Below are 27321 nucleotides of genomic sequence, written 5' to 3' on the forward strand. Positions count from 1 at the left end.
ATTATTAATAACTGTAATACCTCCCTTTATATCCTTTCATGAGCTATAAAATAGGTTTTAAGATGTATAGTACACATTTTTTGAACCATTTAAGCACTTTATTGGTAGGATTAAATATGAGGATGTATACTTATTTAGAGCTTAGAGCATTTTGTTGACAACAATTGGATTTTGATCATACCCTATATGAGTTCGTGTTTTCATATTGGCCCCCCCCCTTTTTTTTTTCTGGTTAAGAACAAGATGGTTTTAATAACTATATCTATTGAGACTTTTTGTACAGAACTGTATTGTTATTACAAAATTGATGTACAGTATATGTAAATAGAGGGGTTAGCCTAAGAAACAATCTCCCTCTAAGAGCAAGCAATGTTAATACAAAAAAAGACACCATGTCATTTACTTATTTGTTTGATGAAATCAGCAAATGTTTATACATTGCAGATCAGTAGAAACACATTGCTTGTTTTACAATATTATGGTTGAGATTGAAGCTAACCTAACTACTAGTATTTTTTATACTATTGTTGTGTATTTTGCACTATATATATGTTTTTAACCAAATGACTAATCGTTAATACTGGGCACTATGCCATTAATGTTAAAGCAAGTCGACAAATAGACTGGATATTTAAGGGTTAATTGAGGGATGGCCAGAAACATCTAGCGCCACCCCTCGTTGCACAGGCTCAATAAGTACCCTCATCACTTTCAAGCAATGTATCATGTGATCAAGCCTCTGGCTAGAGGCGAAACGCGTCATGCGGGCTTGCTGGGTGGTATTCTACTTGATGGAATAAACCACTGAATTTGCACGAAATCTGGGTCTGTCTTATCCGTTTTTGCAGTACAAGAGGTGTGACTGGGATGCGACAGCGTCAACGGAGTACAAGCAATATATATATATATATATATATATATATATATATTCACTCCACCTTTGCCAGTCAGAGCAAATGCTGCTGTCGTGAGCGGTCCAAGTAAGGTCACTGGCTGGCCTCGAAATATTCTCCGAACAACTTCTCACATCAAAAAGTAAACCTGGACACTCAGCGTTTGTGGTAAATCCTTTATTCTGGACAGGAAAAAAGTCGATGCGTTTCACCTTTACGGCTTGTTCACGCTCGTCTGGTCGACAACAAACGACCATTTTTAAATTCCCCAAACACACCCAACGTGCAGGTCATGTGATAACCCCAGTAAAGGAGGAGGACATTTTAGACTAGTCAAAATTACATTGAATGTATCATGTATTAGTATACCATATATCGTATGTAAAATACATGCACTTTTTCAAAGAAATTCGCACATCATACAAATTTACAAATATTTATAGCGACTGTGCTTAGATCTCCTTATGCACGTGGTAATCTGATCCTAGACCAATGTAACATTATCATATTCCGACCCATATATTCGATCAGGTAATTATTTGACCAATTCAGAATTAAATATCGTCATTCATCAACACATATTACGCCCAAGTGGGCGAATTCATATTGTCCTGGTAGCCTCAAACTCAAAAAGGCCTACTTTCATCATCACAAATATCATCAAGTCTTAGGTCTATTGAATTCATGATCCGTCAGAAATCACTGCAATGCCATGACATGCAATTGTCATTTAGGTCCTCCACATTTATCTGAAAAAATTAAAATATTAAAATCAGAAACAGACAGCCGACAACTCTACATATTACATTATGTGCATTCCTTATTCATATAAATGAACCTTCAATTCTTCACTCATGTTAAGTCCCATCGGAAACAAGCACTGAAAATCTATGATGTACTTAGATTCAAGTTTTCTAAGGGATAATTCATAGTTCCCTCCTCTATATATATATATTAATTGAAAAAACCATAGGTTTTATAACACTTATAGTTAGCTGGACAATTTGCTCATACAAAACCATTGAAATTCCCACGTTATAGTTAGTTGTACTCACTATAACTGGCGCGCCCGCAAAGCACTGCTAATGACGTCACATATTACATCACTCATGACATAGTCAGTGACATCACTCATGACATCACTGATGACATCTCAAATGACATCACTGATGACATCATCCAGTGAATGTGTATCTTTCTTATAAAAAAAAATATATTTTATATATGTGTACCTAAAAATCGATGGAAGAACAAACGATTAAATTAGAGTTTAAATGGATGAGGTTTTTTAATTGATTGTATAACTAATTTATTAAGTGTATGTTAATAAATATATGTATTACCATTCATTGTTTAAAGTTGTAAATATCTGTATCACTGTCTCCCTTTATCTATAGACGGATGCTTAGGTTGGTGAGTAGGTACATGATTGTCTAAATGGGTTATTAGTTAGTTTTTTGAGTATTAGTATGAGTGTCTGTTAAGTTTGGTGGGAGGTATTACTTTGTGCATATATGAATAAATGAGTGCCTTACTGTTTGCATATGTTTTGAAGACAGCATGTGTGCACGACTGTATGGTTGGATGAGTTTGTGTATAGGTGTGTTAGTGAGTGAATGACTGTCAGAATCATTTCTTTATAAGTAACTACATATGTTTTAAATTACTATAAGTAAGAATTGATGCATATAGGTAAGTATGTGTAAGAGTGAGAAATTGTAAGAGTTTCTGTATAAATACTTTTTTGTTCCTATAAGAGATAGTTTTAGTAAAAAAGTATATGTACGTTTCTGTAGAAGTAAGAGCAGTGGTGGATGTATAGCTGTATAAGCAAGTGTATGGTTGTTTTATAATTTATTTGCTTGTGTGAGTATGTGTGTGAGTAACTCTAAGGAGGAGTGTCGTTTTGTAACAAAATGTATAGATGAATGAGTATTTATGATGATTGAGTATGTGCATGAGTAACTATGTAGATATGTTGGTGAATTTGCGAATGTGTATGTAGATTTTGCAATTTCTGAATAGATTGTTGTAAGTGGAATTAGTTTCTACATTGTTTTGTAATTATTTGATTCTATTTGTCAATATGTGTATCAAAACTTATATTACACTGAGAGAGAGTCTGCCATTTTTTCACAAGGATGATGTCATCAGTGATGTCATTTGAGATGTCATCAGTGATGTCATGAGTGATGTCACTGACTATGTCATGAGTGATGTAATATGTGATGTCATTAGCAGTGCTTTGCAGGCGCGCCAGTTATAGTGAGTACAACTAACTATAACGTGGGAATTTCAATGGTTTTGTATGAGTAAATTGTCCAGCTAACTATAACTGTTATAAAACCTATGTTTTTTTCAATGAATTTGCTAGGTTTTTTAAATGCTAATTCCTAACTATAATGTGTGTAAAACCTATGGTTTTTTCAGTGAATTTGCAAGGTTTTTTAAATGCTAATTCCTAACTATAACGTGTGTAAAACCTATGGTTTTTTTGGTGAATTTGCAAGGTTTTTTTTATTATGAATTTAAATACAACATCAAAACACTGAAATTAGTTTTTTTCTCTTTTCTTTATTGCCCTTCCTTTAGTTTTTCAGTCCCTTTAACTTACTCCTCTACCCTTAGTCCCCTTCTTTCAGTTACTCTTCAACTCCTCTTTTGTCACTCACCATACTTCCCTTTTCTCATTCTTTCACTCAGTCCCTTCCTTCCCTCAGTCATTTCAATCACTCATTTATGCACTAGACTTTCATTCAAAAAAATGAACGACACAGTGTTTAAGAATATAACTCTTTTTTGAAAAGGGAATGAGTTCTGAAAAGAACTTTTTTTTTCTTTTGTTGTTTTATATTTTTGTTCCTTTTTTTTAATTTTGAGATTTTTTAAATTTTTTTTTAAAGAAAATTCAGGAACTGCAACAAGGAAACTGTTCAACCCGAACAAAATAAATGAAAAATAGAAAAGAAATTATCTCCTTTCAGAGCATTTATGACTTTGAATACTGCGTTCAATTAGGTTCAGGCTCTGTTCTCCATAAACAATAATATCACAACATTTGTTGCACCGCATATGCACATGTCCCGAATATGGCCTAACGTCCATTTCTGCTGTTGCTGGCGATGGATGTGGAGCTGTAGATGTGCTGGCCACAGCTGGTGGAATCTGCTGGGCCAGAGGTCTTGTGGCTGCTTGGGCATATTACACAGGGTGCACATTTTTCACAGGTCTTAACATGGAATGTATAGAAAAAGAGTATTTTTTAAGAGGGTTTCCCATTGAAAGAACAGTACCACAAAGGGTACACGTTACTTTAAGAGCATTTACCTTTTTTTGATGCTCAGGAAAAGTAAAAAACTTCCAAATAAAAGAAGATTTCCCTTTCTTAGCTGGCTGACGATATTCCATGTGGGAGTCAGAAGAAGAAGATGATGTTTCTTGTCTTTCTGCCATCCTGTTCTTTTTTCTGTCTCCAGCTCCAAAAAGGGTCCGACTTCCAGGAGAATAAAGCAAATAGTGAGGGAAATGGGTGGGGTTTTGAAGATTCTAGATCTGTAACTAATATTAACCAATGAAAAATGTTGTTTTTGACTCACATGACTTGATTTTTTTTTTTATTCAAATGTGAGGTGCCCGTCGGAGTTGTTTAGGGACTCCCTGAGAAACTCTAGGGGGTCAGGGACTGTCTATGTTTCCTCCTTTTCACGTTTTGAAACGTTTATGTAAATCGGGTAAAACGCCATTTTAACCCGACGTGCGCGACCGGGTGCGCGCACCTCGCAACTTTTTAGAAAAAAAATTAAGGATTTTTTGGGCCTTGGGGGTCCTTAATGGACCCCCTGAGAATACCTAGAGGGTCAGGGAGTGTTTTCCAAGCCTCCTTCTCACATTTTGAAACTTTTATGTAAATCGAGTTGAACGCCACCACGTGCGCGCACCCGGTCGCGCACGTCAAGTCATGTGACTCAAAAACAACACTTTTTATTGGTTCATAGTAGTTTCAGTTCTAGAATCTTCAGGAACCCCACCCACTTCCTTCACTATCTGTCTTACTCTCATGGGAGAAGGAGCCTTTTCGAAGTTTCCAGAAAATTATCTGAAATGGCTGCAAGACAGGAATCTTCTTCTGAATCTGGGGAAGATTATCAGCCTCCACAAAGAAAAGGCAAGGAATCTTTTATATGGAATTTTTTTACGTTTCCTGAAGGACTTAAAAAAGTGAATGCCCCAAAAGTCACTTGTACTATATGTGGCACTGTTTTATCCAGAGGAAATCCATCCAAAAAGTTTCAATTCACACTATGATAAGGCATGTCAGACAAGTGCACCCTGTGCAATTTGCACAGGCATCAACAAGAGCTCTGGCCACCCAAATACCACCAGCTGTGGCCAGCACATCATCTGGAGGACAACCTGCATCTCCATCAACTGCACAGATGGACCTAAGACCATTCTTATCCTAAGTCCACATGAGATGCAACAAATGTGGTGAAATTGTTGTATACGGGGAGCAGAGCCTTACTCTGGTTGAGCGCAGAATTAATGAACATCAATGCTCCCAGAGAAGATACATTTTTTCAAACTTTCGATTTCTTTTGTTCCTGTTGAACAGTGTTTCAGTTGAAGATTTCTGTTTCTGTTAGAAAAATCCCCAAAAATATAAAACTTTCAAAAAAGAAAAAAAATATAAAACAACAAAACAAAACAAAAAGTTCTTTTCAGAACAAACTTATTTTTCCAAAAAGAGCTCTATCTGTTACGCACTGTGTCATCTTTCTTTTGTATGAATGTGTAGTGTATAAATGACTAAATGAAATGAATGACAAAAACGGAGTAAGGGACTGAGCAAATGAGTGAGGTAAAGGAAGTATAGTGACTGAACATAGTGAAGTAAAAGAGTGACTGAAACTACATGGAATGTCTCTGCAAATTAGCAGGGATGCGCCACATAACCTATGACAAGCAAAACCACCTGTGTGCCACCACTAATGTGCCATATTTACAATGTGGCGCACCATGGGTCAAAAACGGCACATATGCATGACGCATCTGTGTCGTAAAGGTGTCACATTGCTGGAGTTGCATCATATGCGCGATGCAGCTTCAGCAAAGCTCCTTGGGTGGTCATTCAACTAATGCTGTTTCAATGCTGCGTCAAACCTTATGCCTGCTTCAAGCAGGCGCAAGGTTTTGACATGGTATAAAAATGATTGAGTCAAATCTTGTAGATTTCTCTTAGCCACTTTTAGCAGGCGTTCCTGCGCAGGAACGCCCCCCCCCCGCACCATATCGCTTCCTTAAGGCACAGGGTGTACAATGTGACGCATCTCCCAGATGTGTCACGTTGTAAGTAACATGCACCATTTTGCATCTTTTGCACCGCCGCTGTGTCACAAAAGTGACGCAACAGCGTCGCAAAAGATGCGTAAAAGGCTTGTAAATTTGCCCCAAGATGTTTAAAGGTAGGGTAGTGAGTTAAAGGAAATTAAAAATTATGCGAAGAACAGTATGGAAAAGAGAGTAAAGATGCAAGACTCACAGAAGGGGAGTGAGGATGAATATATGGATGGACAGTAAGGGACAAAGAGAGATACATAGAGTAGGGTTAGGTGAGTGAAGGTAAAGGAAATGGAAAGATTATGAAGGAAGGAGATTTGAGGATGATAAAAGGGAGGTAAGTTAAAGTGAGAATTGGTAAATTAGTGATTAGAAAATTGAATAAGAGAATGAGGGGACTTAGGAAAGCATAGAAAGGGAATGGAACAGAGGGACAGATTTATGTTAACCAATACATCTCTGCAAAATAGTAAAGATGCACCAGGAAAGATGCAATACACAAATTAATCCTTGCACCACTCATGATGTACATCACATCTAGGGCTGAAATTTGCACAGTATTGAAATTCAGTTGCATGCAGGACGCAACTCCAGCACTTTTCCAACTTCCTCTATCTGTAACGTGCTATGTCAACCTTTACACCTGCTTCAACAGATGCAATGTTTTGACACATTAGTGTTGGTGAAGTGACTCAGTGAAATCTTGTAGATTTCACTGAATCACTTTTCAAAGGAGTTGTTTTGACGGAACACCTACCCCTGCGTGGAAATGCCCACATGAAACCTGAGACTGGTTTGATGTGGTACGGGGTTTTACAACGTGATGCATCTCTCTGCACTATGGCACTTCTTTTGCACTGCCACTGTGTAAGAAAACTGATACACAGGCGGTATAAAAGAGGCGCAATGGGTTTTTAAAATTTGCCCCTGAGTAATTAAATGAGTGAAAGAGTGTGAGGGAGAGTAATGGAAAGAGAGAGGAAAAGAGAAAAGGGGTGAGATACAAACAGGAAGAGAAGTTAGACTGAGTTACACACAATAAAAGAAGGAGAACAAAATATTCAAAATATGACTGAGAGAGTTAAAGAAAAGGAGGTAGCACAAGGGAATGAGAAAAATGAATTAGGGAGCAAGATTGACAGATGAAGTGAGGAAAAGAAAAAGAGGGGTACTGAAGAAATAGGAGAAGAAGAAAAGGAATGGGAGTGATGCACAGAGAAGATAACATGTAGTGGTATTAGATGAGTGAGATTCAGTAAAGGGCAGTGATAGTGAGTGATGGAGCAGATTTCATCTGCAGTCATGCATTGTTTTATTTTTTGTGCTTCAGACAGGCTGCATTTAAATTGCCACGCACATTTTGGTGCAGGTTAAAAACATGGCACATGAAAAACATGAAAGTGAGACCTGAAAATGCTTTTGCTGCATTAACATGTTTTTTTTGCAATGTAGAGAAAAAGTGGCCTTTTTACCTTTGAAGATTAATAGAATGTGTTTTTCTCTTCCCAGCTCATCCCTTGCCAATCTAAATTTATTATTCCTGTCTTAATAGACTTTGACTTGTTGCATATTTTGATAAACATTTTCAGTTAATAACACCTCTTTTTATAATGTGTGTGAATTAATAATGCACCAAACACGACACAAGGGACTAAATGCTTGTTTGCATGAAAAGCTATCTAAAACATTAAAGCATGTTGTTGTGTGTGCTGTATTAACAGTGTGCGCTATATTAACTGTGTGTGCTTTTAAATGTTACACTAAAAGCATGAAAATGCTATTTTCACATTTATTTTGCATGTAGTCATAAATAATAGAAAAGCTGCTTTTCACTAATAGCTTGGCTAGGTAAACATTTATAAGGGGTATTAGTATGAGGGAGGGAAACATAATGGACTGATTTACATGAAATTAATATTATCTTTGTGTTTGTTTTATTTTTGGGGCCTACACAAAACATGGCTGCCTGTGAATCCATCAAGGCTATGACTTGCAATTTAATGAGAAGGGAGCATGCGCAGACTGTGGCAGCTTTCCTCATGACAAAAAAGTCAAGGACAACCTGAACTCTACATTTTTGTAATTGTGCCAATGTACCAGTTAGTTAAAAGTATCCGTTCTGACTACGCTGTGGAAGGAAGAATGAAACATTTTTCCTAGTAAATGTTGCAAATGTTTATAAATGTAGTTATTCATGTATGCTTCTTTTGTTAAGACTAGTGAAGTCAGGTTTTTAGAATGAGTCAGGGAAGTGTGACCTCATGCATCATGACTGACCAATCACGTTAAGGTTTTACTGAAAAATGTTACATCTTTGTGTACTCTGCCAATAATTATGGTATAAATACTGTCCTCTCTGGATGGGGGCTGGCACTTCTTCTTTTTCTCAGCTCAGCTGGCTTCTATGGGTTAGGTACGAGAAACGTCCCGGGAGATTGCTGAAGGGCGGGCTTGCGTCCGAGGAGTGTCAGGGGGAGGTTTCTTGCTTCCACGTCATATCTTGGCACTTCATGCCACATTCCTTTGAGGCCTGTGAAGGGCGGGCTGCTTTCCTCTTTAGACACAGACAGACAGAGAGTGCAGTGGATCAGGATAGGATTAGATGCTAAACTTTAAGTTTATGTTTTAACTAATTAATTAGGTCTGAAAAGATTTATTTGATTTATGCATTTATTTCTCTTAATAGCATATTTTTGCAAACTATTTAAGTACTGATTAGCTTTGCAAGACTATTTTTCTTAGAAACTCTTTAAGACTTTTGCGCCACATTTTCTATAACTACATGTAATGCTTATATGCAGACTGTAATGTGTTCTGTATTATTGATATTTTTCCTGTTTTCCAAATTCTGTAACCTGATTGATATTTTTTTACTAATGAATAAAGGGTCAGAGAAAAATTAACTTTTTGACTAGAAAATAAAACCCTTTAAAATAATCAACAAATCTCTTTATTGGCTTACAATAATAATTGTATTTTGACTGTTCATCTTTATTTAAAGTCTCCTGAAGGTAATACATGGTGTGAAGGGTCCAACACCTTTTTTAGCGATAAATTAGAGGTAGCATGAGGGTTTTGCATTAAGAAACTACCAGAAGAAATTACCGCTCTCCATCAGTTTTTGGTAAGCAGAGGATGGTCATTATTGAATAGTTTGGTGATTAATGATTATTGATTCACCATCAACTACTCAACTAATGGATCATTGACCTTAAGAGGGAAATAAAATAATTGCCCAAGTTAGATAAATGTCTAAGTCCTGATTCCTGACTCCAATGCTCAGAACCTGAAGACTGGCAAAGCAGTACTGGCAGGTGATGCAAGAAGTAGTGTGAGTATCAATAGGGTTGTGAAATGTTGTTAATATGCTAGCATGTATTTTTGAAGTGTTGAAAATAGTAAGGATTTTTTTACTGTTGGTGACATTTTGCCCATTTTGAATTGATGGTGTTATTGATTATATTGGTAATTTCATAAGACATAATTTTTTGGTTATTGATTACATGTTTTAACTCTTCATGTTAAGTTAGTGTCTTGTTCTTTGTTGTCTGGAACATTCAGGTATGCACACCTGTGGAATCCCGGGAAGGAATAGCGGGTGGTAAATGGAAGCCACACTGCACTGAGGTTACTCGTCTGTTGGAATAACACTGAGAAGCTAAGGAGGGCTGGCAATGTTAAATTAGGGACTATTTTCTGTGTGAGTGATTAATAGCAAAGAGTTCGCTGGTGAAACTTTGGTCTGATATCACCTAGAAAGGGTCACACTAAAGGAGTAGCAGGTTCTTCTGAGCTTGATTGATAGCAAAAGGGTTTGCTGGTGAAACTTTGGCCTTAGATATATCCTGAAGGATAAGTCCAAAGGAGTAGCAGGTTCTTCTGAGCTTGATTGACAGCAAAAGGGTTCGCTGGTGAAACTTTGGACTAAGATATATCCTGAAGGATAAGTCCAAAGGAGTAGCAGGTTCTTCTGAGCTTGAGTGAAAGGTAAGCGGAAGGGATTTACCTGTAGTGTTTGAAGAGTAAACGGAAAGTCTTACTTTGTGAAGGGTAAGCGGAATGTGTTACTCGCAGTGAATATAATCTATCCTTTATTTGGCACAACAGACAGAGTAGCGAATGTATTTATGTTGTTACTAACAGAGTTATTGATTAAGAGAAATATTGAAGTAAGATTTTGTGGAGGGTCAGTGGTAGGAGTAAAACTGACTAAAATTGAGACTGACAGTTTTGGAGAAAATAAATTGCATTGAACTATTGCAAAAATGAAACTGTTTGAAGGTTTAAAGAAGCTGTTAGGAGGTAAAGTGAAAAATTTGTTTTTTATTGGTGATGCTCTTGAAGGAACACCTGTGCATTTTATGTCTACCAATGTGGGACAAAATACATGTATGTGGGTTCACCAATGGTGCAAGATTACTGAAAAAGAAGGTGATTTGAGGTTTCCAAAAGATGGTACTTTTGAATTGCAAACTATTGAAAAATTAAGGGAAGTGTTATGTGAAATAAAGACACCATCTAAAGCTGCACAATTTGAGGCCTTAAGCCTGTGGGAAAAGAAAGCAAGAGAAAAAGCAAGTGAGGATAAAAAGGTAAAGCACCAGATGCAGGAGAAGGGAATTAATGCTGATAAAGAGCTTCAAATAAATAATTCAGGGGATGAAATAGTCGATGAATTGTTAACTGAGTGTCCACCACTTTATGTGGTTCCCATGAAAAATACTGAAAATAGTGCACCAGTAAATACTACAGGGGCTACTGCTTCTGTTGAACAGAGAGAAATACAGACTGAGAGAACTGTGCAGACATTTTATATTGACCCATTACCTTTTGATTCAGCACTGACAGTGATACCTCCAGGTGTTACTGCTTTAAATATGACTGATTCAGTCCAAGAATTGCAAACTGCAGATGCACAGATAGTGCCTAGAAAAATTATGACTGTCCCAATTAATATGGTCCCTACTGAAAAGGTTGAAAGAGCTGCAGAAAAAGTGATTATGGAAGGGTTTATTTCACAAACTCAGAATTCACAGATTAGTGAACAGAAATTACCCCAAGCACTGAAAGGTGAGGGGAAAAATGGTATTTACAACTTCTGCAGCCCAGGATAAAATAAATATATTTGAAAATGGGATTTTTCAAACCTGCTATGAGGAAGCAGCAGTGATTAAAAATATAGAGCACATGGGAGAACATAACAACACAGGCCCTGAAAAAGAGAAACAGCCTAGTGTTTTAAATGGAACATGTGAACATGAAGAAATTAACAGTCCTTGCTGTTTAAATAATGAAAATGTAAACCAGTGTCAGGAAAAAGAATTAATTTCCCTGAGTAAGGAAACAGCTGCATGTGCATTAACTACACATTATGGACTGACAGATTTGGCTCAAAAATATGAAAATGATGTTTCAGGAAGTTTTCCATTTCAGAAAGGTTTCAGGGTACACATGGATGATGAAGAAAATGAGAAAATGTGTTCTTCAGGAATGCATTTGCACATTGCAGAAATAAAATATGGTTTTAAATGCAATGAGCTTGAGAAATTAGGAGACAAGTGGGCAAGAAAACATGAGAAGAAAAAGAAACCACCAGATCTAGCAAGGAAAATGGATAAGGAAAAGAAGCCACCAGATATAATTGAGAAAAATAATAAGCAGAATGAGGGAGAAGCTTTTGCTTACTCATTGAGAGAAAAGGTGGGAGAAATGTGTGTTCCTATGCTACAGAATAAAAGTGAACTTGCAGCATTTCTGAACACAATCCCACAATGGAGAGACAAAATTATGCTGTGGTACCCACAAGTTGATGGATTTGTTGAAATTTTGAAAGAGTTGTGCATTCATTTGGAAATGTTCTTTTATATTGCCATGGTGACTAAATTGTGGTTTGAATCTAAAGTTGTTGTTCAAGGGCCAGGTGAGGAGACAGTGAAAATGGTTTGCATGAATGCACCATCATTTTCTGTTGTTATGGAGGAAAATATAGCAGTGATTTATTTACTAAAGGGCAGAGTGCCAGCAAAGGATGTTGATTGGGTACAGATTAAAAGAGCACAGGATGGAAGTAAAGGTATTTTGGTTAGTGCAAATTCAGGTATGGATGTTGTACTGCTGGAAAATGTGTCCTTTTGCCATCTTTATAACATATTTGAGCATTGGAAGAAGAAAAATAAATGTAAACATGATTCACAAAAACATGGAGAAATGCAGGTGCAAAATAGGCAAGCTAAGCAAATGCAAATGTCAGTTCAGAAACAGGTACCTATGGCAGAACTTTTCCAAGAAAAGATGGTCCCACAAAATATGGAAAATGCCAACATGAATTTAAATAAGTTGTCCAGAGCCAATGTGAATTATTTCCAGAGACAAAATCAGAACACAGTTCAACAGGTTGCTCTGTTTGCAAATGAGAGTTTTAACACTCACAATTCTGAATTTACCAATTCCATTGTGAAGGCAGTGGAAAGTCCAGATTTAGTTGCAGGAGTTTTAAAGAAAGAAATTACAAACCCAGTTTTAGAAAAATGTGCACCAAAAATAGGCCCATTTGAGGAAATCTGCAAAACTGTTGTCTGTGACTCAGGCCTAGCAGGAAAACAATTATTTTGCAAAGTAAGCAGCTCAGATTACTGTACATCAGATAATGTTATTTTTCAGATTCCTGATGAGGATGTACATTTAAAAATGGCCCATCAAGAGACAGCTGTAGCATTATTTTCAGAAAAGACAGTTGAAAAATTACCTTCTGCTTTGGAAAAAATAATAAACACAGAAATAAGAGCGTTCACAGAGAAGGATGCCAGGCTAATAAAATGTGCTGAACATGTCTTATTAAAATTTGAACCAGATGACATGTATTCAGGAACACAATCAGTTGCAGGAATTTTACCAATAAAAGGATTTTTGATGGAATTGATTAGAAGTTTGTGTAACTTTCTGATCATAGGTTCACAGAAAATAAATGAAAAGAACAGAATAGTGCAGGAGATTAAAAGCATATTTTTCCCATGTTGTCCTGTGGTACCGAATCCAGCCAATATATTTTTTCACATTCCATGTGGTGAAGAATGGCTTATTTTTATTGATTTTTGCAAAGTTCATGTCACAGTGCCATTGCATGAGAATAGTCAGGAGTTCTGTCAAAAAGAAGATGAATGTCTGGGACACAAAATTGGAAAGGGAGGTAGAAAGGTGTCACCAGAGAGGGTGGAAATAATTTCCAAGATGACTCCACCTCAAATTCAGAAAGAAGTCAGGACATTTTTGGGAATGGTTAGCTACCATAGAGAGTGGTTACTAAACCTTTCCCTAGTGGCTAAGCCTTTACTGAGGCTGACACACTCAGGTGTGTCTGATCCGCTTCCATTGGACAACAACTGCACAAAAGCATTCCTAGAGTTGAAAGAGAAAAAATGTCGTGCCCCAGCACTAGGAATGAAGGTTTATTTGAAAGAAAATACACTAATTTGCAGTGAGAGGGAGGGCTGCACTCTCTCATTGCCTATTGAAAAAGATGAATGTTTTCAAGGGTCTGTGATGTATTGCCCAATGACCTTTGACCCTAACTTCACAGAAATGGCAGCAAATGGATTGGATTGTGATGAAACTGAATATGAGTGTCTAAATATCATGCAAATATGCAAAAAGCCAAATTCAGACTTGAAGGATGAACATCTGAGTCAGCCCAACAATGTCCATTTTGTAGATGGCCCATGTTTGAAAGGTGACACATTAAAAGCAGCACATGCTGTGCTCCTCATACATGATGTTGTCAAAGCTTCATGGCTTTTAGTAATTACCCCAGCCCAAAATTCGAAATTGATTGCCCTTGCCATAACATGCAGTATATCTGCTCAATTGGGAGTCACTGTAGTCATGGGAGAGAGAAATGCTAATTCAGTTGCACAAAATTGTGTTCTGTTAGCATATACATTCTATGGAATCTTCAGAGTTGAATTAAAGAGGCTCAAGAAAATGTTTTTGAAGCAGCACAACAGGGTTGTATCAGAACTGTTTTTGAGAAAAATGACAACTGCAAAGTGGCAAATGTGTTATTGCAAAGACTGATGCCCAGGTATAGATTGCCAGTTTCTCTGAAATCAGATCATAATGTGGTCTCAAAGATAATGAGTGCAGAACAACAGATTGGACAAAGAGTGGATTGTAGCTATCTGTCTGAAGTGTCGAGCATAATAAAGCAACACAATGGCAGCACAGAGTTACCTTTTGCAAAAGACTGTGTTTCAGCAACACTAAAGTGGCTTGAAAATGCATATGCAAATGCACTTGTGGAAAACACTGAGGAGAACACTAGCCATTGCTGTGTAGGTCTGGTTGATGTACAGTGTGCAGTTTCTCACCAGATTGCAGCTGCTACACAAGATCTGCATAATGGATGGTGCAACGGTTTTGATCTGAGAGATGCTGTGGTGAAACATCTGAATCTGATCAAAGTGAAAATAAGAGTGAAAGGCCTTGGTTGAAAAAGTGCAAAGGATTGATGGTGCTCTGCCAGAGTTTCTCAGCACCTAAGTAGTCTAATTTGCATGGAAAAAGTACAGAATGCCACACTTTATGAGCCATTCTGATGGCAAGCTGATGACACAGAGCAAAGAAATGCTGAAACTGTCATGTTGAATTCCTTTTTTATTATTTTAGTTACTTATTTTAAAGAAGACTAACTGTTCCAAAAAGCTACTTACAGAACTCTGCACTAAAACAATTGAACTTGGCTATATATGATCTGATTACAGACCAAACTTGTGTTTGCCTTAGAAATAGAAGTAACATTCTTATAGGCTCAGCTTTTGCAATTTAAAAAAATAAAAAAAAATATATACTGTCACTTGTGAAATTAAATATGTGTGATGAATTATAAATCATTTTATTATGATTTGAATTATCAGAAGGGTGGATTTGATGGAGCAGATTTCATCTGCAGTCATGCATTGTTTTATTTTTTGTGCTTCAGACAGGCTGCATTTAAATTGCCACGCACATTTTGGTGCAGGTTAAAAACATGGCACATGAAAAACATGAAAGTGAGACCTGAAAATGCTTTTGCTGCATTAACATGTTTTTTTTGCAATGTAGAGAAAAAGAGGCCTTTTTACCTTTGAAGATTAATAGAATGTGTTTTTCTCTTCCCAGCTCATCCCTTGCCAATCTAAATTTATTATTCCTGTCTTAATAGACTTTGACTTGTTGCATATTTTGATAAACATTTTCAGTTAATAACACCTCTTTTTATAATGTGTGTGAATTAATAATGCACCAAACACGACACAAGGGACTAAATGCTTGTTTGCATGAAAAGCTATCTAAAACATTAAAGCATGTTGTTGTGTGTGCTGTATTAACAGTGTGCGCTATATTAACTGTGTGTGCTTTTAAATGTTACACTAAAAGCATGAAAATGCTATTTTTACATTTATTTTTCATGTTGTCATAAATAATAGAAAAGCTGCTTTTCACTAATAGCTTGGCTAGGTAAACATTTATAAGGGGTATTAGTATGAGGGAGGGAAACATAATGGACTGATTTACATGAAATTAATATTATCTTTGTGTTTGTTTTATTTTTGGGGCCTACACAAAACATGGCTGCCTGTGAATCCATCAAGGCTATGACTTGCAATTTAATGAGAAGGGAGCATGCGCAGACTGTGGCAGCTTTCCTCATGACAAAAAAGTCAAGGACAACCTGAACTCTACATTTTTGTAATTGTGCCAATGTACCAGTTAGTTAAAAGTATCCGTTCTGACTACGCTGTGGAAGGAAGAATGAAACATTTTTCCTAGTAAATGTTGCAAATGTTTATAAATGTAGTTATTCATGTATGCTTCTTTTGTTAAGACTAGTGAAGTCAGGTTTTTAGAATGAGTCAGGGAAGTGTGACCTCATGCATCATGACTGACCAATCACGTAAAGGTTTTACTGAAAAATGTTACATCTTTGTGTACTCTGCCAATAATTATGGTATAAATACTGTCCTCTCTGGATGGGGGCTGGCACTTCTTCTTTTTCTCAGCTCAGCTGGCTTCTATGGGTTAGGTACGAGAAACGTCCCGGGAGATTGCTGAAGGGCGGGCTTGCGTCCGAGGAGTGTCAGGGGGAGGTTTCTTGCTTCCACGTCATATCTTGGCACTTCATGCCACATTCCTTTGAGGCCTGTGAAGGGCGGGCTGCTTTCCTCTTTAGACACAGACAGACGGAGAGTGCAGTGGATCAGGATAGGATTAGATGCTAAACTTTAAGTTTATGTTTTAACTAATTAATTAGGTCTGAAAAGATTTATTTGATTTATGCATTTATTTCTCTTAATAGCATATTTTTGCAAACTATTTAAGTACTGATTAGCTTTGCAAGACTATTTTTCTTAGAAACTCTTTAAGACTTTTGCGCCACATTTTTCATAACTACATGTAATGCTTATATGCAGACTGTAATGTGTTCTGTATTATTGATATTTTCCCTGTTTTCCAAATTCTGTAACCTGATTGATATTTTACTAATGAATAAAGGGTCAGAGAAAAATTAACTTTTTGACTAGAAAATAAAACCCTTTAAAATAATCAACAACTCTCTTTATTGGCTTACAATAATAATTGTATTTTGACTGTTCATCTTTATTTAAAGTCTCCTGAAGGTAATACATGGTGTGAAGGGCCCAACACCTTTTGAGCGGTAAATTAGAGGTAGCATGAGGGTTTTGCATTGAGAAACTACCAGAAGAAATTACCGCTCTCCATCATGAGGGAAGGGATATAAGAGTGAGGGGAAAAGAGTAATGGAAAAAAAAGTAAGACAAACGTAGTGATAGTAGAAGATAGAAAAGACAAGTAAAGGACAGAGAGAGAAAAAGGTAGTTAGACAAGGTGAGTGAGGCTCAAAAACAGTATTAATAATGAAAGAAAGACTGTAAAGAAGAAAGAAGGGAAATAATGGGAATAAGTAAAGGAAACTAAAGGAAAGTAAAAACAGTTAAGGAAGGCGAATAAGAGATAGATTTAACAATGACCAAGACACATAGAGAAGTAAGAGAGTGATTAAAAAGAATTTCTGTATTTCATAATTACCTTAGAAATAGTAACAAACAAATAGTAAATTTCTTTTAAAAATATACTATCTGTAGAAGAAAAGAAAAAATTGAGTTATAACATACATTTCATAAAAGAAAAAAAAGTAGGACTGCAGGAAACAGAAAGTGAAACAAAGGAAGAGAAAGGGAGACAGAGAGAGGGACAGAATGTGTAGTGTATAAATCAAAGACTAAGATGACTGAGTGAAAGAGAGGAAGGGACTGAGGGAATGACTGTGGAAAGGAATTTATGGTGAGGGAGGAAAGGAGAGTGTGATGAGAAAATGGAAGATGAGAGAAACAATGTGTAAAACAAAAGGACTAAGGGTAGAGGAGTGAGTTAAGAAGAGTGTTAAGGCACTAAGAGAAATAGAGTTAAGAAGAGGGAGTAAGAGAAAGTGAATGGGGTAGAGACAGGGAAGGAGTGTAAGGGATGGACAAACAGAAATAGAGTAGGCTAAGGGAACTGAAGTATGGATTGAAGTATAGAGAATGAGGAGTAGTGAAGGAAGCAGAGTAAGGGAACAGGGGTGAGGTTGGGTAAGAGAAGGGGATTGAGATTCAGGAAACAAGGGTGATAGAGGGTGGATAAAGGCAAGTGAGCATGAGAAAAGGGGAGTGAGAAAGGAAAGAGTCAGAGGGAGTGAATGAAACAGTGACAGAAGGGGACTCAGGGAAGGAGCAAAGAAAGGTAAATGACGAAATGTAGATGAGTTAAAGGGAGTGACCGTGAGAGAAGGGGACTGACAAAGTGAGGAGATGAAAGGAGTTAGGGTAACAGAGAGAGAGTAAGGGAAGTATAGGGAGGAACAGAAATAAAAAACTAATGAAAAAGTATTTTTTATTAGTCGTACTTACCTTATAAATGTAATATCTGTGGAAGAGAATAAACAAAACAGTTATAAAAAATATTTGTGAATACAAAATACAAAATAACTTGTACAATATGTTATATGATTTATTTTTGCTGTTCTCAGAATATATTGATTTTCACTATAAATAGTGAGTTCAATACTACTCATCATATAACAGCGGGGAAGAAAAAACGCAATCAAAATGATTGTGTTTAAATAACCCAGACAACATTTGGTTACATAGTGTAAATATGAGAAAAAAACATGTCTTAAATGTTTTTCTCTAAATCGCAATTTCTTGTGGAAGTTTGCTACGTCTTCAACAATCACAAAGTAATAAAATAATATGACTTATTTTTAAATACCTCTCAATAAACTTCCATATAAGCATGTTTTACCAACATTTATCTGAAGTAGTCATTTTGTTCTCAGATACTATTCCTCACGGCCAAATAGTATGAGTAAAGTCCTTATTTTGCAAATTACTTAATTGTACTCTTAACCATTCTTTAGAATAAAACGTTCCAACGTGTTCTGTTCCATTAAACATTACTAAACCTGTACCTGATACTCTCACTATGCCAAATACAAGTTTCAGTTTTTAAATTCCATCACCCTCACTCGCATGATATTTCTGACCAACAGTGTATCTTTTCTTAACAGTAGTAATCTTCCTATGCCAAGTAATTTTACTGAAATTTGGGTTGCAAAAACACCAGATAAGAATTTGGTAAGTCAAAAGGAAAACGTTTTTTAAAAGTCAATTACAGTGAGTCCAGCCTGTTGGAGATTTCAAATAAGCTGTGTAATGTCCTGATGTTGTTGAAGGACCATCATGGAAGATAATTGCTACAGTTACAAAAGTTCTTCCAGAAATTGATAGTTGAGAAGCCACAACATTTTTAATTGAAGTTGTTAATTTTGTTTCATCAGGTCTGCACCGTTGGAACATTAAAATTACATACTGTCCATATCTTCTGATAAATAATGTTGATAACATTTCTGAGTTACATTGAGAACAGGCCATGTTTTGATGCGCATCTCTAACTAGATTATTGAAAGACACTGCTTTACAGTCTGGTAATGTTAAATATATAAATCTTTCAGTGTCTATATCAGTAAAACTTGAAAATGAACAATTGTCGCAATTATGTTGCCATTTATAAGAAAGGCCAAAAAGACTATCAATATCTACACCTTCATCTTGTAAAACTGTAAGCATATACATAATAAATTCTTGACAATCTTGCTGAATATTCTGAGAAAATTGATTTAGTCCAGTACATATGTCTAAAACATTTCGAAGTTCAGAAACATATTTGACTATTATCACTGTTACATTTCTGAAACACAGAATTTAGTGAACAACAAAACGTTTGGTCCCGATTTTCAACAATCTGTTGCTGAAAACTTTTAAGAAAAAACCAACATTAAATACTACATTTGCATAGCAGTTGACACCATAACTGTTTTCAAATTTAAATCCAACAATCTCTTCAGTACTAACTTTTTGCTTTTTGCTACCAAACACAGGTTCATTTATTTTTTTTCGTTTCTCAACTACTTCATACATTTTTCCTCATATCTCCTTTTTCGACCTACCACATACTTTTCAATTAAAGGATATTGAGGTAAACTAGGAGCATATTCTCTTCTTAACCTGTTATACTCTTTCACACAATTTAGATCTGCACTAATCTTTGTCTCATCAAACTCAATCAGATACAATCCAGATAAAGTTCTAACACGAGATAAAGCAACATAGGCCATACCCTCTTTGAACACAGTACTTCCAATATTTATCAAAGCACTATCTACACTTAAACCGTGGGATTTATGAATAGTCACTGCATATGCCAAACAAACAGGAAACTGTTTTCGTCGGACATATAAATCTTTTACAAGCAAAAATCGATTTGAACAACGACTGACTTGTACCTCTTCAATTCCATCAAATTTGATTTTTAAAAATTCAGTCTCATCTCTATTTGGGTAATTCACAAAACCAACAACATTGCCCATTGCTCCATTCACCAAACCTCTTTCCACATGTAAATTTCTTCGTAAAATAATACGACATTTTAAACATACATACAGATTCTTTTCTAAACCAGCAGTTTTAGATATTGATTTCTCTAAAGAATCCACTTTTAACTTCAACCTTTCTGACAAAATAATAGTACTTCCTTCATGCTGTATTCTATCTTTAGCTTCCAGTTTCTTAATTTCTTCATTTTCTAACTTCAACATTTTTTCATTGAACATAGAACATTCGTGTAGAGTTGGCATCAGGCGTATAACTGATTTATCTTCTGCCTCTTTACTATATATTTTCTCTGCCACATTATTTTCATTTGGAAACAAATTGGAAAGTAATCGTGTTTGTAAAGTTTCTTTGGCATGTTCACTTAGTTTTCCAATTCTTATATCTTGGAGAATATTTCCATATTTAGTATCCTTTGCCTGTCGCATATTTTGAATAAGTTCAGTATATTTGAAATGTGACCATATATTAACATTTCCAATACTTCCCAGGCACTTTCTGGTGTCTTCATGTGTCACAGTTTTAAATACAGGTTGTCCTTTTACAGGAGTTAGCTGCAGTAGATCTCCAAAAACTATGACGTGTTTGCGTCCAAATAACACATCATACTCTGTTTTAAGAATCTGTTGCATTCTTAAATGCACAAAGGCAAGCATAAGATTTGATACCATGCTTACCTCATCAATAATGAGAAGTTTCATTTTTTTTAAGGACTCTAGAAACTTCACAACAAGCTTCTCCAGATAGCTTGTGGTATTGTAATTTATTTTCATGTTCAACTGGCAGCATCAATAAACGATGTAAAGTAATCCCTTTAATATTGTGTGCTGCCAACCCAGTTGGAGCAGTAACAACACAAGAGAGTGATGAGTCCGTTCTTTGCTGTAGGTATGTAGCAATTCCTTTAATTAGAAAACTTTCTCCAGTTCCAGCTTCTCCACTCACATATAGTCGGACAGGTTGAAATGACATACATGAGCATTCTTTTTTCTCATGACGAAAACCATGCTCAATCTGCTCTGTCACTTCATCATATATCTGTTTTTGCTCCAGATTAAGTTGCTTTTCCAAATCTTCTAAGTGTATTACATCCTCTTGAACTAGGTCCATTGCTCTTTCCACCTCATCCATGGCAGTGGCTGCTTCATTTTGGATAATTGGTTGTCCAAGTGGATCTTGACTCAACGATGCAGAACTTTGACTATCTTGAGAACTGTCTCTAGCAATCTCTGCTGCTATTGTTGCTTCTTGCTCTATTTCGTCCTTCAACATTTGCAGATAATTACTAAAAACAGGACATTCTATACTATTTTGAGATGCGTTGAATGAATCTTCATAACTGTCAAAGTCACCAAGTAGTTTCTCTTCTTTACGCCATGGTTTAAAGAGTTGCAAAAGAGCTAAATAGTAAAATTCTCTTTTTTCAGGAGTTTCACCACTCAGCTTTCGGTGATTAATCAGATATCCTTTTCTTTGTTTCACCAGACATCCTTCACATCCAATCACAGCATATACACCTTTATCAATATCCTCTGTAATATTCCTTTTAAAAGTGTAGTTTTGTAGTATTTCATACAGACAAATGTTTTCAAGCAGATTACTTCTATTTGGATAGTATGTATCCGACATGTTTGTCTTCAGAATGTCTGTACTGTTTGGTTCTTTCTCTGCTAAATATTCAATTTCTTGAATAGTTTTTAAAACTCCATTTCGTGATCTTGCCAGTCCTAAACTCACCCAAATGATTGTTCGAGATTTCGCGTAAAGACTTGCTGATGATAATCGATCACAACATTCATATGCTCCAATTTCTCGATGAGATAACATCTTCAAACTGTAGGTATACAATTTCTTACTTAGGCTCTTTTCATGAGAAATGTCTTCCCACATATCCTTTAGTTCCGTCTTTTCAGATTTGGTGATGCAAGACGTTACATATCGAGCCACAGCAATAGAGTTGTCTGAAACATATTGAATATCCATGTTAGCATTCCACATGGACAAAATGACTGGGTTGGATCACTGAAAGAATATCGACGGACAGAATATCGACCATCAAAAATATCGTTGAGAAAATATCGACAGTCAAAATATCGAGTTTCTATCTACAAACAGGTAAGTACAAAAATATCGAGTAAAAAATATCGTTTACAAAAATATAGTTGTAAAAAATATCGTATTTACTAAAAACAGTGTTAAATTAAATTAATATTAATAATTAATTACTAAAATATACTTAAAATTACTTAAATTAACTTATAATAATTAAATAATTAATGAAAGTTAAATAAATATTTTTTTAGTTCATATTTATTAAACATATATATATAGTAATAAAATATAATAAAATAATACCCAAAAACTGAAAACTGACCCTGAACCCTAAAAATACCCCTTTACCCAAAAACTGAAAACTGACCCTGAACCCTAAAAATACCCCTTTACCCAAAAACTGAAAACTGACCCTGAACCCTAAAAATACCCCTTTACCCAAAAACTGAAAACTGACCCTGAACCCTAAAAATATCCCTTTGCCCAAAAACTGAAAACTGACCCTGAACCCTAAAAATACCCCTTTACCCAAAAACCCAAAACTGACCCTGAACCCTAAAAATACCCCTTTACCCAAAAACCCAAAACTGACCCTGAACCCTAAAAATAAAAACGATATTACTTCACTTACCTTAAAAACGATATTACTTCACTTACCTTAAAAACGATATTTTGGCTGTCTATATTCTGTCCTGTCGATATTTTCTCCAAACGATATTTTGGAGTCGATATTATGTCCAAACGATATTTTGGAGTCGATATTATGTCTGTGCACCGACTGGGTTATAGTCATTTATGTATTTTGACTCTTCGTTTCTTCTTAAATTGTATGTATTTTTTGGTGATTTTCTTGTAACAGTATGTCGCAAAGACGACATAAAATTGTTCACTCTTCCTTTTGGAATTACTGCTCGTGGAAATCCAAAACGACATTTGGTATAGAATTTATCCTTTGATTTGAATTTTCATCGACAATATTTGCCACAACGATGGCTTTGAAATCGTAACACTTTCCCTCTTAAATCCTTATCAATTGTATTTTTGGGTATATCACAGGTTGCATATTCTTCAATGAAAGACAGTACAGTGTCATCCTAGTCTTTTCCAAATTTGGGAGCATCTTTGATCCACAATAGCATATGAATATGAGGAGCACCTCTCGCTTGATACTCTTTTCTCCAAAAGAAATCCAGAACTTCGCCAAGAGGAGGATTTTTTTTGTTTGTAATAAAAGACATCATAGCTTCAAATCTATGATTAAAATATCTGCAAACATTAACTGGATCCAAAGAGCACAGTTCTCCAGGTGTCTTGTACTCTATATTTTCGATGTTTGCATTTGCCTCTCCAAGAAATTCAAGTAAATCTTCCCAAGAATACTCAGCACAGCTTAGAGTTAGAAACCATGTAGGTGCTCCTAAGTTTCCAAGCATACATTTCAAATCTCCATGACGACGGTACCAATACTTATTAGTACCACGTTGACATGCCATTAGATTAATTAGGTGAGAATCCAAAACAGTGTCTTTCTGTTGGACTTTATCCATAAACTTCCTTGCTGAAACATTTTGCAGATGTACTCCACGTTTTAGTATATGGTTTACTGCATAAGAAGGTCCAGATAAGTCACTTTCAAACAGAAGATGAAACAAATATGGAATACATTGTCGAAATCTCGCATCTTCTGCATATAATCTTGTTGACCGGTATTCAGATGCAGGAATTTGCATAGGTCGGTCATCGTATCGTGCACCTTGACCTGTTGGAAATAACTGAGGAAAACAACAAGCTTCCAAGCTCTCTTCCCATACACTAATGGGAGTTCCTTCTGCTTTTTTCATCTGAAATAATTCAATATCATTCCCCATTGCTTCTTTGGAATGCAGTGGATGAACACTGTAATGTTCATACATTTCTTCACTTCTGGACACATCTACTTTTTCAATTTGTCCAGCAGGCAAATCATTTTCCTCTTCTTCATTAATTTCTTCTTCTCCTACGTAGATATTTTTATAGTATTTATTGTTTTTGACCAAATACAACGTTGCCTTTTTGACTTTTCTAACATCCACTAAATCTTGCCAGATTTTCTTACTCTTTGTAGGCACTCCATTAACTCGAATAACTAAAGGTTCCTCTTGTACATTTTCAACACCAATTGTCTCAATGTTTTTCTTTAAATCAAGAGGCAAATATACAACTCTTCCCTTTAATCCTCTCTGTAAATCTGAAGGAGGCAATTTCCCTGTCCTAGGCTCCATACGAACAATAGCCCGAAATGGATGCACACACTGAATCAGAATAGTCTCATAGGTATTTAAATCCTTCAGTTCAGATGGAATACTCACCAACTCAAGATTATTATGTACAGCTCTAGCAGGTATTCTATTATCACTTAATTTATTATAACAATATTTACAAATACGTTGATCAGAACCCAAATCAAAACAATTTTCTACCAACAAATAGGTTGCAAAATTTTTCCACTCACTATTATTTTCCTCTTCACTTTTTAAATATAAATCAACTAACCTGGTTTGATTTTTGTAATGAGTGCGTCGACAACGCACACAAGGAAAATTTGGTTTTTCACCTGCAATAACCTTAAATTTTGTTACTTCCTGTTCAAAATTTTCAGTATTAAAATTACGGACATTTTCTACCACATTTCCATCTATTACTGTATCAGTTTCTGCACTGTCTTCTACTGGACCAAAGTAACTAACCTCAATTTCTTCACATATCTTCTTTACATCTAATTCAGATCCATGCAAAAGAGCACTATTTAACTGTTTGAGCTTAAGTGCTGGACTTTTTGCATAATACAACCTTCTCACTAATTTCCTTACTTCGGTATGATGCACTGCTAACATCCTAAAATGGTGAAAAACACTCTGGCATACTATTTTAGAAAGACAAGCCAGAGAATGCCCTTGCAGACCTGTTTTTTCTCTCACTCTGCAAGGGTCTAATTCTTGCAACATTTTAACTTTTTGTTTAAGACTTTTCTTAGCATACTTACATAAGAAATTGCGAAAGAAATCAATTGAATCCTGTCGTACACTGCAAATACTACTACAATTCCAACTGTACACAGGAGCCTTAGGACGTCTCCCTAAAACTTCATCAGCTATCACCTCTTCTGTATTTCTAGGCACAATTTTCTCTTTTTCAATAGGACAACCATCCTTTACCTCATATGCTCGACCACTGGCGTCAACTGCAAGCAACAAATCATTAGTTTGAAAGTAACTCTCTTCATTAAAAAATGGCTCACAACTTGAACTATGCATCCATTTTCCAGAAAAAAACATCACAGAAATTAGTCAGATTAATTACTCTTTTCCATTTACACTTAGCTTTTAAAACTTTGATTCCCTTATTCAGTGTATTTATTCTATTAATTACTAAAACAAATAACTTTTTTTTGTCTGAAATGCGCATTCAACAACATTCTCCATATACTTTTTTTTCTTATAAAAAGCAGATTTCCTTTTAGGAATTTTTTCATTTTTTAACAAATTCGAAACTACTCTATTATAAAACATACGTTTCCTGATTTCTGCAAACTGATTAGTACGTCTATTAATTTGTTCACCGCAGAGTTGGGAAACATTTTTCTTTTTTCTCTGATTTGTCCTTGTAGATACTGCTAAATGTTTTTCCTTTCCCACATTATCTTTTTTTTTCTACTTTGACATAATTTTTTAAGAAAATCCTTGGTTGTCTTACCAGGAGCACTCTTCTTTTTGTCCGTCTTTTGTTGATTATGTAATTCTTCTAATTGTTTTCTCTTAGAATAGTATGTTTGTTTTTGTTTTTTCCTTTTTTCATTTTTGTTCGGCATGTTGATTTTTCTTTCTGTTCAAAATTATAATCTGTTATGAATAAAGAAAAAAATATAGACCTCTACTAACATATAACATAGAAATTATAACCACTAAATAATGTAAACACTGGTTCAGTTTATAAGTAAAAATAAGTCATAGCAACAGTCTCTGAACAAAGTAGGAAATCATGTAGTGAGGGCTGTTTCTGACTTGATAGCAGAGCATTGATATGTCAAAATTATAGACGTATTTGCTGAGAATAATATTTCAGGGTTAAAAATAGTACAGTAGTTTTCAGGCGGTGTAGGGGGTCATAGTGGAATTAATGTTTGTGACCCTAATCTCTTACACACTTCATTAAAACATTTGTTTTCATATTATTTAAAAACATGAATTATCAATACTACAAGAAGACTGACTCATGTAAAATGTATTCGTTAAACATTTCATAGTCCAATAAAACTTGCAACATGACATCATCTGGAATGTCATTTTGATCATAAATTTTTTTTGATTTTCCAATTCAAATGCTTCTAGCACTTCAACAAAAGAACTGTCCAAACTCTCATCCATAAAATCTTCATTTACAGTCTCATTTTCCTCCGAAAAAATTTCATCTTTCAGTTCCTCCAATACATCAGTTGAGATTTCAAAATTCAAAGCAACATTTTCTTGATTCTCTTCCATTGTATATTGCAATATTATGTTGCTGGTCCTTCCAAAAAAATATAAAGACTTAATTATATCTTTTTCACAAATAGATAATTAAAAACTAACTTAACCAATTTTATAAGTACATATATTACCATACTTTTAAATACATTAACTACACAAATTAATCTGCCACCTTCCTCTTTTTTGAAAACAGACTCACACTGTGATCCTAGTCACAGAACACTGGGCCAGATGTAGGAAAGTGAATACCGATCGGTAACGGCCGATTTCAACCGTTACCGACCGGTATCTAGGATTCGGCATGTAGGGGCCAGCATTTTACAGAATTGGTAAATTTACTGATTCGGTAAATTTTACGATTCTGTAAAATACTGAATCGATAATTTTACCGATTCGGTAATTCCACATGTAGGTGACACTCCTGAGAGTGCCACAGGCCCTTAAAAGTTGGTATTTTACCACCCAATCCTATTGGGTGGTAAAATACCGAATTCAATTGTGCATGCACATCTGTGCATGCACACCTGTCCCATGTGACACACAGACATGCCC

This window comes from Lissotriton helveticus, chromosome 11 (genome assembly GCF_964261635.1).
Source record: "Lissotriton helveticus chromosome 11, aLisHel1.1, whole genome shotgun sequence".
NCBI classification, from domain to species: Eukaryota; Metazoa; Chordata; class Amphibia; order Caudata; family Salamandridae; genus Lissotriton; species Lissotriton helveticus.